The sequence below is a fragment of the Megalops cyprinoides genome, chromosome 2, assembly GCF_013368585.1.
Source record: "Megalops cyprinoides isolate fMegCyp1 chromosome 2, fMegCyp1.pri, whole genome shotgun sequence".
In the NCBI taxonomy this organism is placed as follows: domain Eukaryota; kingdom Metazoa; phylum Chordata; class Actinopteri; order Elopiformes; family Megalopidae; genus Megalops; species Megalops cyprinoides.
The window spans coordinates 40,373,803-40,389,489 of record NC_050584.1 but is presented as its reverse complement, the minus strand read 5'-3'; the positions used below and the strand labels follow the sequence as shown (position 1 = coordinate 40,389,489).

The window sequence follows — 15,687 nt, the reverse complement described above, 5'->3', positions numbered from 1 at the left end:
TCCTTCGCAAAGCAGCTCTAAAGGGTTTCCTGATACCAATGCACAGTTCAACGAAAGGGCCTGGTGACAGAGCGTGCCGACAGCGGCCTGCTGTAAAGGTGAAAATACAATCGAAACTTTTGAGGCCAAGCAGAAAACCAGAGGCCATCATATTCTGTGGGAGACAGGACACCAAAGAACTGTGTGAGATGAATCCAACCAGCTCTGCAATAGCAGTCTCTACAGCATTCGCTCCAGAGGGTCCATTTCCAGCATGAGGCATAGATTACGTGACAACCAGCAATGAGGTCGGAGCCAGTTCCATGAAATCCAGTTACAGTGAGAGACCTTTCTTTGATGCCACCTAGCAGTAAGTATGGTAACACATAGTAAAGTGCTCCTCATCCCAACCTGTGACATCACCAGTATCATAAACGAAGGAGATTCCACAGGGGGAAAATGCAGGACTGGCCATATCTCTCATGGCATGCCTCCAGCTGGCTATTGAAGAGGCTTACAAGAGGATGGCATTACCTGATCAGCCACATTTGCCCCTGGCCCCTGCTAATGGGCTGCGGGTAGTGTGATCTGCAGTGGCGAGGTCTGACTGCCTGTGCTTCAGTGTGGCTCTGACAAAAAAGAGAAAGGGATAGAAAACAGTCCTCAAAACAGAAAATGACAGGTATGGTTACTCATGCAGCGAGTATATCATCAAGTCTCAAGAATTAGCTGGCACAGTCCATTGCACTTAAAATTTTAACCTACAGAGGTCTGACATCCTGAGGCGAGTGTTGTTTTGAAGAATTGTACACATGTACTCACACGGGCACACACACACACACACATATGTACATATGTATACATGTATGTATATATATAGTGTATATACCTTCTTTGTAGAGGAAAAAAATCATATTGCCTGGAGAGCATGGATGAAGAAGACTATTACTACTAGCAGACATGAACAGCTGTACCTGAGATAATTACTGTAGTACCCTAGAGTGCACTGACCTGGTTTCCCAAGCATGGTTATGCATGGAAACCAAGACTGACTCTGAGGATGCTTACCAGAGCCCCTCTCTGAGAGAAACCCAGCCCCAGTGGCAACAGAGCTAGATTTTCAATTTGCAGTACTTTAATGTGTCGTGTAATAACTACCCGATCCATTTTCTGATCCCTGGAACGGGGCAGCCAGTGGGGCAACCGGAGCTCCATCTTATCTGCGTGAAGGCTAAGCTTTGGGGAGTCTTACACAGGTTCTCTCTTCCGCTCCGTTTGTCCTCAGAGGAACTTCTGCTGAGAGGGGGAGATTAGACCCACTCACTTTTGCAAAAACTGCCCGCCAACTTCCAGTCCCCTCTTATCGGATTAATGAGCCACATCTCCGGCTTAATATAAAACGTTATATTGTAATTCATAATAAGAGCCACACCGCTAGCGCCACAGACTCAGGTGTAACTAATGTGGTTTAGGCAGCCATAGCAGAGCCTGTGTTTGGAGGAGATGCTTTTCATTTACAAGCAGGCCTCTCACACTCTGTTATGCCGAGCCCATCTGAGAAGCACGCTGTGCAGTGCTGCTGATTCCAGTTCTATTGTGCATTGTGTCCAGAGCCTGCAGAGCACTCAGCAGGCAGTCAGATATCCATGTAATCAGTAACTGAGACGAGTTAACAGTGGGGAGCTGTAGTACAGGTGCCCCGCTGATTCTGGAGGACCACATTGTAGGGACTTCTACTTCTCCTTCAGATTGTAACAGTGACTACTCACACTCCAGTACAGCAATAAAATCTACTCAGGCTGCAGGTCCCTATTGCTACCATTTCCAGTTCTTTTTTGATCACTCTGCTGATCTAAAACAATACTACAACATCAGGAAAAAGTGGTTTCATTTTTAGTTGATCCTATTTTAATTTATTGAAAGTAATGATCACTACCTAATCTGGCGTAAAATGACACAACACGATGGAAGCAGAAATGGTAATAATAGGGACACGAGTACTTTTTGTAGCCCGACTAAAAGTTGTCATCACACTGATTCACACTGACTCTCTCCAGGACTCGGACTCTTCAGAATTCTCCTATTTCTTATGAGCCAAAAGGTTTGACAGTCAAGGTAGAGTATGGAAGGAGGGATGTTGTAGATGGGACCCATTTGGTATGCAATCTAATAGGGGTCTTCACTGTTCTGCCACTTCCGATTTGGATCAGATGTTCTCGTAACATTTGATCCAGTGGGATTAGTTTCCAGTCACGTGGAAGGCCTTGCATTTACAGTCACCCATCTCTTGTTCTACACAGAAATGAATTCTGGCCCCAGGACTGAGTATTGGATAAGACCTCTTGATTTTGTCTCAACCACAAACAGCCAATATGTGAAGGCATCCATTGTAATATGTGCTGCCCATGTCCAAACAATGATGTTTGACAATGTCACTGGCATCTTGGAAGGACCAGTTGATTGTATATGTGCCATTGTGTTGCTATGGTTGTTTTGCAGATAACAGATTGATAGAAAAACAATAATTTGTTTATTGCTGCCTCATGCAGGATTTTGTTTGCTGAATCCCAATTAAGAGGAATAGGCAGGCCGTACTTCAGATTGCTAATGCAATTAAAAGGACTGAAAAACATTGGCAAGAGGTACACACTGTATAGAAGAGGCAGACTGAGAGATAAAAATGAATTATAATCATATTGCACACAATTAATGTGCTGAACTCATTTCAATCACATTTTGTGATTAGGTATATTCCAAATGTGGCCAAAAGGACCTTGTGAAAGAACAAATTACATCCTCCTGGATTTTCCGTATAGTAAAGCTAAATTACATAATTGTTCTCATGACCACACAGGATAACGTGCTTGCTGGTCCTTCACTGCGCTGTGGTTGCTGAGACTGAAGTAGCTTGCGGGTATGAGACTGTCAGAATTCTAAACATCAATCCAATATGAAAAATGAGTTTTGTTTTGCTGCTTTTTACATGTGTTATGTGATGCAAATGCTGTAGATATAGCCGTGAACTGGATGAACCTGTCAACAAACTGAGAGACAGACAGTCAAAAAGAGGAAGACAGACAGAAAGAGAGAGAGACAAAGAGACACAAAGAAAAAGACAGAGCGTATGAAGATGAATGGACAATAAAGTGGAATTGAGATTAGCATTAGGACAGAGATAAAAACTGAACAAAATAAGAATGGAATAAAGAGAAAAAAAATGTATGTAATATATAGGAAATGTAATAGTTGTGTGGCATAGTGTAGCTCAGAGCAGGGCTCAGAGCCAAAATGCCGCTGATTCCCAGTTGGGGCACTACTGCTGTACCCTTGGGCAAGGTATTTAACCTAAATCCCCTCAGTAAAAATATCAAACTATATAAATGGGGACCATGTAACATATTATTAGCCATGTAAGTCAGTCTGGATAAGGGCAACTGCTAAGTAAGTAATGTAATGTACATAGAAAAGAAAAACAAAGATGAGGAAAGGCATGGTAACTGACCAAAAAGGAAAGAGGCTGAAAAAGAAGAGGACATGAGCAGGGAGGAGAAATGTGTAAAAAGAGAGAGTGATCGAGAGCATGCTGATGCGGGATTAAACAGTGAAACAGAGGAAGGCAGGGACTTAGAAGGGGGGCAGGTATATGCAGAGTCAGCAGGATATTGAGCAGTACTGTAGAATGTGACTGCGCAACAGGGATGGGGGAGGGGAGAACTGACAGTTACTTCATTCTGAATGCCTCTGGGTAGGACTGTATGGCTCTTATATGAATAACCTTCCATAATTCACTGCTGATGTGTGGAAAATGTTAGCTTCTGGCTTACATTGGGTCAGTCTCACCAGCATGGACAGCAGTGAAGCAATGACAGGCAGTTCTGGGGCTTTGGTGGGGGTGGGGGGTGGGGGGGTATAGGCAGCGCGTGATGGGATGGTGGAAGGGAGGAGGTGGGGGAGGGAGCAGGTCTTTGCTCAGCTGACAAATCATCTCCAAGATCAGCGACAGGGAGCTCCCAGTACACGCCTGCTGTGGGGGCCATGGCTGGGAGCGGAGCGAGGTGTTGGCTGCAAGACACAGGGCTTCATTCACAAGCGTGCGTCTGCATCTCGAGCTCAGCATGGCTTCAGCAGGCCCTCTGTGACAGCACACTGTGTAAGCCCCCACACTGTACTATACACAGAAGGGAAGCAGCCTGCAAGCTCTACAGAATTCAGGACAGGAAAGAAAGACTTTTAAACTGAACTGGATTCAGTTATAACCTCTGTTTACTGCAATCAGGCAGAGTTCACTCCAGGTATACTTTGCCCTGGGCTTAAATAAGCCCCTCTGTAATCCTTCATCTTCCGTGTTTAGTTCGATTTCACTCTTGTTTCCAGAAGAACATTAGTAAATAGAGTACAGTCACTACTCTGTTGCACGTGTAGGGGTGGAGCGAGGAGCAGTTAACCTCTGGAATGGCGCCAGGGTGCTGGTATACCTGTGGAAATTCTCCATGCTGAAGTGGGACATGGTAGTGTACACCTGCATATGGCCAGTGTGAGTGGTCACAGAATGGAGGTTGGGTGAACAGGAGTGAAAAGGATGCATCAACTGAGATGCATCACCATTATTATTCATTTCTATTCGTGTTTTTCCTGCAATAAAATAGTTTTGTTATTGTTGTATTGGTTACTTTTCGCTCAGGTGAGCTTTAATGATCTGAGTAACAAAGTGGTATTGCATCTCTCCTTCAAAAAATTCTTATTCTTACACACACACACACACACAACCAAAAACAACTAGTCATCACAGGGGTCATTTGCTGAGCAACGCTGGGTGCAGTTCCCGTAATGTCCTTGGAAGACTAGAATAGCTTTTCTCTGTGCTATTTGAAAAAACAGGACACAGTATTCACTTCTCATTTGACATTGGCAGTATTTAATTTATGGCCACACCACTTGAAGAAATGTAATATGTATGCCACTGACACACATTCAAAGCTGTCAGCCATTAACACGGTCTTAATAGGCAAGCCTTCAGTTCCTTGATACCATTTGGAATAATCAGGGGTTGTATGCTGATGTTACACGCAATTCTTTCTGACAAGGTACGAACAGGCATTCTGTAGATGAAAGAGCAGGCCACATACATCCATTATTACTCCCACACTCACGTACAAGAGGCTTCAAACTTATTATTATTCAAACCCAGCCATCACAACTCCTGTACCTAAACTGCAATACTGTACCTCCTACAGCAAAAAAAAGATCGTTCTCTCCCTGAAAAGGGACTGATTCATCCAAGGGAAGACAGAGAGAGGGAAAAACATAGCAGGCCAGATAACATGAGGGAGGAGGATGGGGAAGAGAACAGGCGAGGATGAGTTCAGACAGCTCCGTTTTAAAATAACTTGATCGGTGTTAAAATGAATTTGTGATCGCGATGCATTTCAAAGAATGCTGAATAATTCATTTCATCTCATGACATGCAGGAAATGGAGTAAGTATCTCAACGTCTACTATAATTCACATGAGAAATTCATGACTTATTCCAAAAAAAAACATATGGAGCCTTGTACATTGTGCAGAGAGTTTGCAGAGACTCAAAAGGCCAGAGAGAAAAGCCAGAGAACACAGGTGACACAGGGGCAGCGCAGACAGAACAGTGGTGCAAAGACAGGCAGAGAAATGGAGATCAGTGGACAGACTGAGATGAGGGATGCAGAGAGGTATGAGGGGGAACAAACAGCTAGGGATCGATTCATTTCCATTACCGTGATGAGACTGCCTCTCTGGTGGACAGCAGTGACTGAAGGCTGTGGAAACAGGCTGACAGAGGGAGGCAGAGACAAGCTGTGAGGGAGAGTGCCTGCCCCACCAGGTCCTGGCAGACTGTCACTTTGCTTTGGACCAGACCAAGACACAGCTGCAAAACTGTCTACTGCAAGCATAGAAGTAACTAAGCACGTATTCACCTTCTTATCATCTGCCACACACGCACGCATACACAAAATACATTTCAAATGCCGATGCTCTGCTGTACTTCACAAATAAACTGTCAAGTTGTCTTATACAGCAGCAAACAAAAAAACAGCCTTTCACAGGCTCATTTCCATACAGGTGTAAGGCATCAGCTCAAACTGCCAGGCAAACATGCTCTTGGATAAGCTGACACAAGACATTCGGGTCCACGCAGTCATAAGTGAGCATGCCCGTGCACAAAATAGCAAGCATACAAAAAGACGCACCGGCGTGCAGTCATTTATTCAGCTGGTCCTGTGGGGAGCGCAACAGATTTATCTCTGCTCCTGTGGGACTGGAATATGCGCATTCACCATGCAGTCCACCACTTACCTCAAGCGTCTGCACACTTACGAACATCCAAGGTCATTTTTCCATCCTGAAGTTGACGTCAAGGTGTGAATTCCCTCCCCCTGCTCGTGAGCACCAAAGTGGAGCGCCACGTGACGCCCAGCGTGCAGTGCCCTCACACACCGTCGCCGCGCCAGAGTAAACACAAGCACCCCACAGTGGCTGGCTAATCCTATCAAAAGTTTATCCGTGTGTCCTGATGCCAGCTCCTTCAAACTGAATATAGATGATTAGATTAAAAGGCCCATGTGTCATAAAAAAACTGTTATTTTATGAATAATGTAATACTGGCCTCTAAACCAATGCCTTTGAGGAAGAACCACTCTTACTCATCAAGTCATCTACTTACGAAGCTGTTGCGCTGGCGCATACAATTAACTGGAGCTCTTCCCATCCAATATACAGAACCAAAACACAAACTGAATCCACCTTTGCCTCCTGCATTTCAACCCACCTCTGAACACAGTTCAGTTTTCACACCGAGGCAGAAGATGAGTCACCATTCAGTTTGAATTCTTGGTTCATGTATGAGATCACCCATAGTGAGCCAGAACAGATGGCTGCAGCTATACTCCGCCTTGCGGTGAGAGACTAGCACCTTGCGTCCCACAGGAGTTCTCTCACGGAGCTTACCCACAGCCTTCATCATTGTTGTCTCATTGCACCTCATTATTATGCATCACGTTTCTGTTCGATGGGCCCTTTCAACCTAAACTGGTTTGGACAAGGCATGTCTTCCATACATCTTATATGCACTAATGGGTGAAGAGGAGGCTGTTTTTCAAAAGGGTTCACCGATGTGTTTGATGAAGACACTGGTAAGGTTGAAAAGTTGACCTGTCGGACGCGGTCGAATAAATCCTATCTTTATGCATAATTAGTGAGAGTGTGTTTTCGCCTCTCTGTTCGATGCATCTTATTTGCAAGGCATGCTATTTTTCTCGAAGGATTAGCTCTCACTCTGCAGAAACCTCATTTTGACTCCATTATGAAAAACGAGGGTGTCTGTAATTGAGCTGGCAAAGGGAATTACGATTGACTGGGAAGCCAATTTAAAAGCACAATAGCGATCGAGTATAATGTTGCCAGACAAAGAACATCTGACCAAACATAAACAGGAAAGCTCTCTACGACTGAACAGAGCATAGGTTATGCTCAGTCTTCTGGCGGGAGAAGGAGGCAGCTTGTTTCTGTGCTGCTGCTGCCACCTTGAAGAAAGAATCATTCAGAGAGCGTCCCAGCTGCGATATGCCCCCCCCCCCCCCCCCCCCCACTCCTGATTAATGACACCCCCCTACTCCAGCTCCGACTGCTCCCCTCACAGATCACTCGTTCCATCTGTCTCCTCGCCGGATGACGAGATATACTGCAGCGCCGTGTTTACAAACTTAAATCATCCAGGAAAAAAAAAGGGAAAAGAGGGGAAGGACCTCGCCGTGGTGTAAATACCACCTCGTCAATAATGCTGACAGAGACATTGGCAGATACACTGCAGCGGCGTCACATTAAGCAGCTTGCGGACACTTTTTAGGGAACGAATCTGTCAGATATACAGTTTCTCCCCATTGGCTAATTCCTGCTACTGTATTCTGTTCACAGAGACAGTGGTGCTGATGAGGGCTCAAGAGAGCCCGCCCCCCAGCTCTGCATTTCTCTCCCTCTTCCCAGCTCTCTTTAATGCTGGCAAACTGAGAATAGGAATGTGGGAATGCAGCTCCCAGAAGCTCGTTCGATACTGGGAGAGATACCTCTCTTTTCCATTGTCTTAGCCGCTTGCAGGAAAATGAAGAATGGGTAGCCATGTTTTGATATCATCTCCCCCGCGTTAATCAAACCTCCCTCTGCGACAATAGCAGCGCTCAATTTCTATTCCTGTGTGTTTTCATCGTGATCACTAATGAAGTGCAAATCACTCTGCGTTTTCCACAACCCGCCATCCCTCATATTCTCACGCTGAGCCAAAACGAAACGTAATTCACTCCTCGCTTTCCTGGATTGCTTCCTGAGCTTTGTCTGCTTCGTCTGCCTTCTGAAATGACATACAGGTATTGATTTTCAATGCACAGCAGTAGAAACAGGGGCAGCAACAGAAGTGACGGTGCGATTGTAAAGCTGGCAAACAGGACGGACAGAAAACGTGAGGAGATGATTTCGTACCTGGCGAATACAGGTTTCCCTGTACTGCCAGGGTGCGGTGACACAGTGCCGGTCATTTTGCCTTCACCTGTGCCACCAGAAGGTAGAACTAGCCAGTACAGACATGAGGAACAGATACGGCAGTCCTGCAGTATGCTAGGGCTGTGGAGCATTCCAGCCAAAGCATTAAACTGAACCAGAGAGTGACTAGTCTTAGAATGTGCCATGTGCATTGTCTGCCTCATTCCACTACCCCTATATAAATCTGTTGATCACTGTGCACAGTATCTGAGGTAGATTCCGTACGCTCGTGCCAGCCCTGACTGCGGGGGAGGAGTCCTGCGTGTCACCCTCCTGATGCTTATGTAATCAGAGATATCCACTGTCCACTGACTGAGCAAGTGAATTACCCTCTTACCTCTCGTTGCTCAGCCTTGCGCATACAGTATCCTGGTTTAGAGCTGGGTTGTCGCCAAACATTTTGTCAGGCTTGGCACACAGCTGGTAAGCCTGACAAGAGCCACCTGTCCAAATCTTAGGTGGGATAGAAGATGTACCCTTAAGTGTACTTACTGTACCTCAGTCCCGCTGTTTAAAAGGTTACTGAAAGCAGAGGCAGCAAAAGTGTAAGCATCATCAGACTGGATGGGGGTGCCCGCTGGGCAGATGAATAATTGAATGGCGAAGAGCTCTCAATCAGTGCTAATCAAACAGACTCCCAGTGCTCTGCACTGGGATCCAATTCAAGTTACGCAAGCCGCAGGACCTTATGTAAGGCACCACCAGGACAGACTCAATATTTCAAACTTGCGAAGGCTATTTGGAGTGAACATTAAAAATTCAATTAATTTTATACCAACTAAGGATTTCACCAGCAACACCGGAACGATCCTGTGACAGGTAATCAAATACCAGCATTTCCCTATCTTGCACATTATGGGAGAGCGGCACAACCAGTTTGCTGCTTGTTTGACTAAGCTGATCATTAAGTGAATTGAATTATTGAGGAGCTGGCTGGAACAAGGGCCTGTACTGGGAATCAATTAAACACCTGGAATTTGATACGCCCCTCCCCCCCCGGACAAACGGAAAGAAGGCGCCTGAACGCTGAGTGCTGGGTGTGTGGTATATTAGCTCACGGCTGCAGGAGTCGGTGCCACTCTCAGGAGAGAGAGAGCGGAGTCGCTTAGCAGGTTACTTTCCCCAACTGCTCTTATCAAAACCATTCAGGTACATCAGCAATAGAACAAAATGATCAGTTGTACTGCCTCTTAGTCACTTTTCATAAAGGCATCAGCCAAGAAGGCGAAGAAAGTGACCGATGTGAAGCGGAGACAGACAAGAGTATAAACTGACAAAGGCACCTCTGGCCGCTGTGTGATTCAGAGTGACACACAGGCAGTGTGCAGCTCTGCTCCAGTGCTCAGGAGAGGAGACCACACACCTTCAGCAAAAAGCCACCGTTTGTCAGTGTTAGCTCTCAGAGTATAAAGCCATTTTTCATTTTTCTTTGCACCTTTTACGCAAACAGCTCTGGACTGAGCAATTAATTGTCGCAGATTTACCCAAAAATGTGATGGTAATTTGGCGACCTTCAGATTTAAGTGGCCAGAACAACAGCTGAACATTCATCATACCAGGACTGTGCTGAAAAACATAAAATGGATTTCCCTTTCCATTCCACAACCAATCAAGCGCATTACTGGCATCCCTCTACATACATGACTGCTGAGGTCCAGTGATGCTGATGTTGTCTGTGGGTCCTGTGCCCAGTGCTTTGCTCTCAAAGGTTTGGCTCACCCCCCCCCCCCCCCCCCCCACTGTGTCCTTGTGCCTGTGAATCTCCACTGCAGTGGAGCAAGGGCTGGAGAGAGGCAGCACTTCGGCATCAAGCGCTGCCGAGACCAGCGGCTCTTCACTCGTACCCCCTTACGCCCCCCACAACCCCCCCCCACCCTCCGCAGCAGCCAGGGTCTCTTCTGGGACTGAATACAGCCACAAATTCTGCTGCACTCGACACAGATGAGGAGAGTGCACCTGCTTCTTGTCTTATTCTCTACATCTTTTTTCTGATTCACAACAGGCAGTTCACGGGGGGGGGGGGGGGGGGGGCAGACTCCTCACATTCTATAGAAGGGTTGTAGGTTACCTCATTAGCTCTGATGCCAAATGCACAAGCCATGCTCTTTCGAGCGCTACATTCAGTACAAGCACATAGGGAACAGAGGAAATGCATTAACACGCGATCAGTGGTAGCAGAGAGCCTTGTGAAGCCAGCAGTGTGCAGCAGCTGGTTTCAACAACACAACGGCTCATGTCACTGAAGGACAATGCAGAGAAATGGCCCCTATTATGCAACAAATGTACTTTGAGGTACCACCAACAACAGATGCCCACAATTATTTCCTTCCTTGCAGTTTATAGTTTCATAATGAGTACAAATAGATGCCCAATCTGAAACAAAATTATCTGACACCAGAACTAAACTGCAGCTATTCTTTAGTCTGTTTTTCTTTACTGACACCTTCAAGATCCTCTGTGAAAACAATGTTTCACAAAAATCCCAGCAGTGAAAAGCTCGTGACCATTTCAATATTCAGCACACTGTGTAACACCACACGTACCTAAGAACACAGTTACGAGACAAAATACGGACGCAACGAGGTAACCCTTGATCTCAGTTGAGTTGAACAGGAAAAAGGCACTGTATTGCACAATAAAGGCTCAAATGAAGGACAGATCTGTGAAGGCAGAGGAGTGCATGTCAGTGCCCAGCAAAAGGCTCACCATCCTGCTGAGGAAAAGGGAGAGAGGGCTGAGCGGGAGCTCCCAGAGGATCCCTTGCAGACCCCTGCCGAGCACTGCCCCGTTCCAGCTGCACAGCACACCGCTCTCCTCCACAGAGCTCCACTGCCAACAGGCACTCTATCAGTATTAGTGAGCCAGTGCCTCCTGCCTGCAGTAAGTGCTTTGTTTTTTACTGCCTTTACAGAGCCATACTGGAAAACAGCGAGGGAAAAACTCCCCCACCACTGAGTCTAACTAGAGCTGTAGCGTCATGTTTGAGTGCAGCAGACAGTTATATAGCCACAGTAAAAAGGCTGTAAGATCCATACAGCAACAGATAGACTAAACCCCCCCTTTAAAACACAAACTGTGAGATATGGCTGACCTATGACTGAATTCATTCTCTGAAGTAGACATCAGTACCAGTAATTTATTTACACAGCTAAAAAAAACCTTTACTCCAAGAGCGCTATTGAACTATCCCTCTGCACCAAACGAAAGGAAAAAGATGACTGCAAATGAGCGGAAACAGATAAAGCTGAGAGGCAGAGGGAGTTCCTGTCTGTCCTCCCTCACACCCCGAGGCGACGCAACAGCGTGCCCTCTTGGCATCTTGGCAACGATCTCACTCGCGGGCAGGACGGAGAGGGTGACAGCGCACAGCGCCCGGCGTGCGCCGCAGCATTCAGAGCGATCAATATGAAAATGCAGCTCCTTGTCTGCACGGCGCGGAGATAATTGGGAGCTAAGTGTGCACAAGTGAGCGGGAACAGCACCAGTGGCGAGCACGCTGGCAGTGCGAGGGGAGACCGAGGAAGAGGGGAGAGCGTCGGCGGAGCGCCACCTCGACTCCTGTGCCGATCAATTAGCGCGCTCTGGCCAGGCACCTCTCTGAGCCACACGAACAAACAAGCAAGCAAGCAGTGGCTCCGAGACCTGCGGAAGAGGTGGGACGTGGCACAGAGGCAGAGCTGCTGTCACAAAGAAACAGGTGGAAGATGCGAGCGGCGGTCACGCATGCCCCGCTTGCGACCGGCTTCAACCCTCTGTTTCCTCCCCTGCCCCCAGCCAATCGAATCGTGCCCCTTCGTTGTGGGCAGCGTGCTCAGCGCTTAGGCGGGATGCATGCATGCCTGAGCTTGCGCTCAGAGAAAGTTGGCTCACCCAGGGCTGAGTCTCTGCCGGCGGTCTGTCCACATGGGTCTGCGTGTCCCCCCTCGGTCCGTCGGTCTGTCCCTCCTCCTCTGTGTGCAGGGGCAGGACTGTGCGGCGAGCGTGGCTCCTCGGCTCCCTTACCTTCAGCCCTCCACTCCTGGCATCAGCAGCTGAGCTCAGCACCAGTCGTCACCCCAACCCCCCTTACTTCACTGCCTCTTGCCTGTGCCTTTCTCACCCCCTTCTACCTGCACGCTTCGCAAACTGAAGCCCCTCCCTCCCTCCCCCCTTTGTCTTCCAAAAATCAGCCCCTGGAGCCCCGGCTGTCTCCACTGAGGGCTGCAGTGCAAGGTGTTCCCAGAGGAGAAGCAGTGCCGGAGTGGATGGGTGTACACTGGCGCTCTGTGCCAGAGCCTGTGTGTGAGTGAGCGTGCAGCTCTCTGGAGCAGCTCAGTATTGTTGCTTTTGCAGCCTCTCCACTGCTCCGGCTGTTTAGCTTCACAACTCGCTCCACTGACAGGCAAAGGGCTTAGGGATCCTCTCACAAGTGTTCAAAGGGATCAAAAGTGTAGAAGGGGATTTGTCAAGCAATAGAGAGTATGTCATAGAGATTATGATGCCTGAAGTGTAAGCTTACTTTTTCCATTAAAATAATTACTGTGAAAATGTATACCATACTACAGTGTATTCATGCAGTGCATGTTTCCCCCATTAGTACTTAAATATCACTCCCTCCTTGCCCAAATGCCACCCTGCATCCATCTCCCCTCACCACCATCCAAATAGAGCTTTTTCATTGGTTTTATACATTGTGTACATATTGACACAGAAGAAAGGGCAGAAGTATAAAACATTATGACAAAGTACAATGTGTACAACCAACAATGGGGTACAAAGTAAAAACATGGGGGAGGAGTGTTCATGTGTATTACAGGCATGTCAGATTAATAACTACATATATCTCTGTCCTCAATTTGTCATACACATCTTGCTTAATCACAAATGTAAGTGTTTTATGTAAGTCATTTGTGTGAATTGCAGCCATGCAACTTATGTGTCAGATCATTTCATGGTTAACTGACATTAACTAATGAGACAGAGACAGAGAGCGGGAAAGAGCAGAGAAATGTGAAGGAGAATTCCTTGAGGCCATGTTTGTATCACAGAACAGTGTATCTACTCTTCTGCCATGCTGTTTAGTCACAGTGCGCATGGAACAGGCAGCACTGAATCACTGTCAGCGGCGCAGGGGGAGAGGGAGAGCGCTACAGGGAGAGGAGCATGCAGGAAATATCCTTCCTCTGTCCTCTCCCTCACTTATTTGTCTTTTAAACGAGTCCTCCACTCCTTTCCTGCACAGCACGTTGAGGGAGAGCAAGTTTAATAGGACGCGCAGTACAAGGTGTGCGTTCCTATACTGAGAGGGGACGCGCTGAGCCCGGGGCGGGCAGTCCTCTGATGCCGTGAAGGGCGCTGTCCTGTTCCCCTCAGACTCGGGCCCTCTGCTGAACCCCCTGCAGCGCGGGACACCGTTGGCCGTTCCGCCCTTTCCAATCTGCTGAGCCGCGAGGCAGCTGCTGCCTCCCCATCCGCACACCCACACAGCCGGGCGAGGATTTGCATCCCTTACAGCCACCGTTAATCGCGGTCCGGCCGTTCTAGCGAGTGCCACATAAACGTTTCCTCGCGGTACTCGACACCACACGGAGGGGCAGGCGGGCTGCGGCTCCCTGTTGCTTTGGAACGCACACGTGCCGTAACACAATCCCAAAATACGTGCAGACTTTACACCTAAGCCTTGCGTACTACACCAAATCCGCCTCTTCACAATGCCCTCAAAGAACCCTCAATACTGCACACACGCATGCACATAGGCACACACACACACACACACACTCACATAGAGATTCTAACATACACACACACATACACAGGAACACACACACAAACGGAAAACCATTCTCTTACACAAGGCACCAGGGGAGCAGGCACTCCAGTTGGAGCACAGATTAAAGGCAATGTGAGAGAGAGAGAAACAGAGGTTGTGGAACAACAGAGAAATACAGGACAGGATAGGAAGAGTTTCAGATCACAGGCAAGTAGAAAAGACTGCGAAGGCCTCTGATAACCAAACAGCATATGTATGTGTAGCACAATTGATTCTGAATTAATATATTTCACCCATAACAATATTTTTGTCACTTCAGCAATTGAGGTGAAATTGCTGGCTTAGCGGCTGTGAGTATCCCTCTCAAAGCAAAACTTCACTCTTGTGTGAAAACAGAAGTGGTATTAGGTCATGGTTAATATGATCACACCACTCCTGAAGCAATAGCAAGCCTTGCAAGTTACATACTGTCCAGGATTGAGAGGTGTCCATTCTGTCAGCTAAGCAGAATCTCTATCCACCACAACAATGAGCTGGAGAGTGTGTGTCTTCAATAGACACAGGCAGCTCAGATTATGCACTTTGATCTTGGTCTGAGGGGTTGGATTTTGATCATGAGTAATTGATCATGAAGTTACACCAACAATAATTTTAGGCTCCTGCAAAATAAAAATTCATAATAACAAAAATAACATTCTATCCCTTTTGTTCAAATTTAAACAAGACAGTTAAAGCCTTAGTCCTGGTAGTCATGGAAGCTGATAGCAGTAGCAGTGAAAATTGTATGCTTAATGTATAATTTTTATCATTAATAGCAACGGTGACATGAGAAAGTTTCTCTCTCTGTCTGTTTTAACACCTCATTACAATAAATGAGAAATGAAAAATCAACCAGGCTGTGCATCTCTTCTCTATAGTTTTATTTGTATAAATGTGAATGGAATGTGAATGGTCAAAATTTGATATCAGCTCATTGGGGTTCATCAGGGTGACAGGACAAAATTCCTCCCCTGGTCACTAGCTGCTGCCCGTTCCCGGTGTGTCACATCCTTACTTCTCTGTGTGTGTGTCACCTCCCGACCCACTCTCTGAGGCTGCTCACAGTGTGTGACAGACTGCACCTGTTACTGCGGCATGTGACTTCCTCTGCTTCCACGGCGCCGGATCCTGGCGGAGTTCTGCTCGCGCTCTCTGCAGCCCTGAGATGCATATAAATGTCTCCGGCGCTGCGCCGCTCCTAGCGCCGGAGTAATGCGCGGAGACGCTGACCCCGCAGGCAGAAGGATTCACATCTGCAGACTGTGACATTTGGGACGGGGAGCTCTAATACAATTTCACAGCAGAGGGCTGCCGGAAACATGACATAACACCCCGTGCACTTTCTGTGCCTGCGA

The 15,687-nt window shown here is 47.2% G+C and overlaps 1 long non-coding RNA gene across 1 annotated transcript; it reads right to left on the bottom strand.

Moving 5' to 3' along the window:
- Positions 1-523: 523 nt before the first annotated feature.
- LOC118773591 lies at positions 524-12,612 on the bottom strand. The gene is made up of 3 exons (XR_005004736.1): positions 12,415-12,612; positions 5,730-5,784; positions 524-608 (listed from the first exon to the last, which is right to left on the bottom strand). It is a non-coding gene; the product is annotated as an uncharacterized LOC118773591 (long non-coding RNA).
- Positions 12,613-15,687: the final 3,075 nt, after the last annotated feature.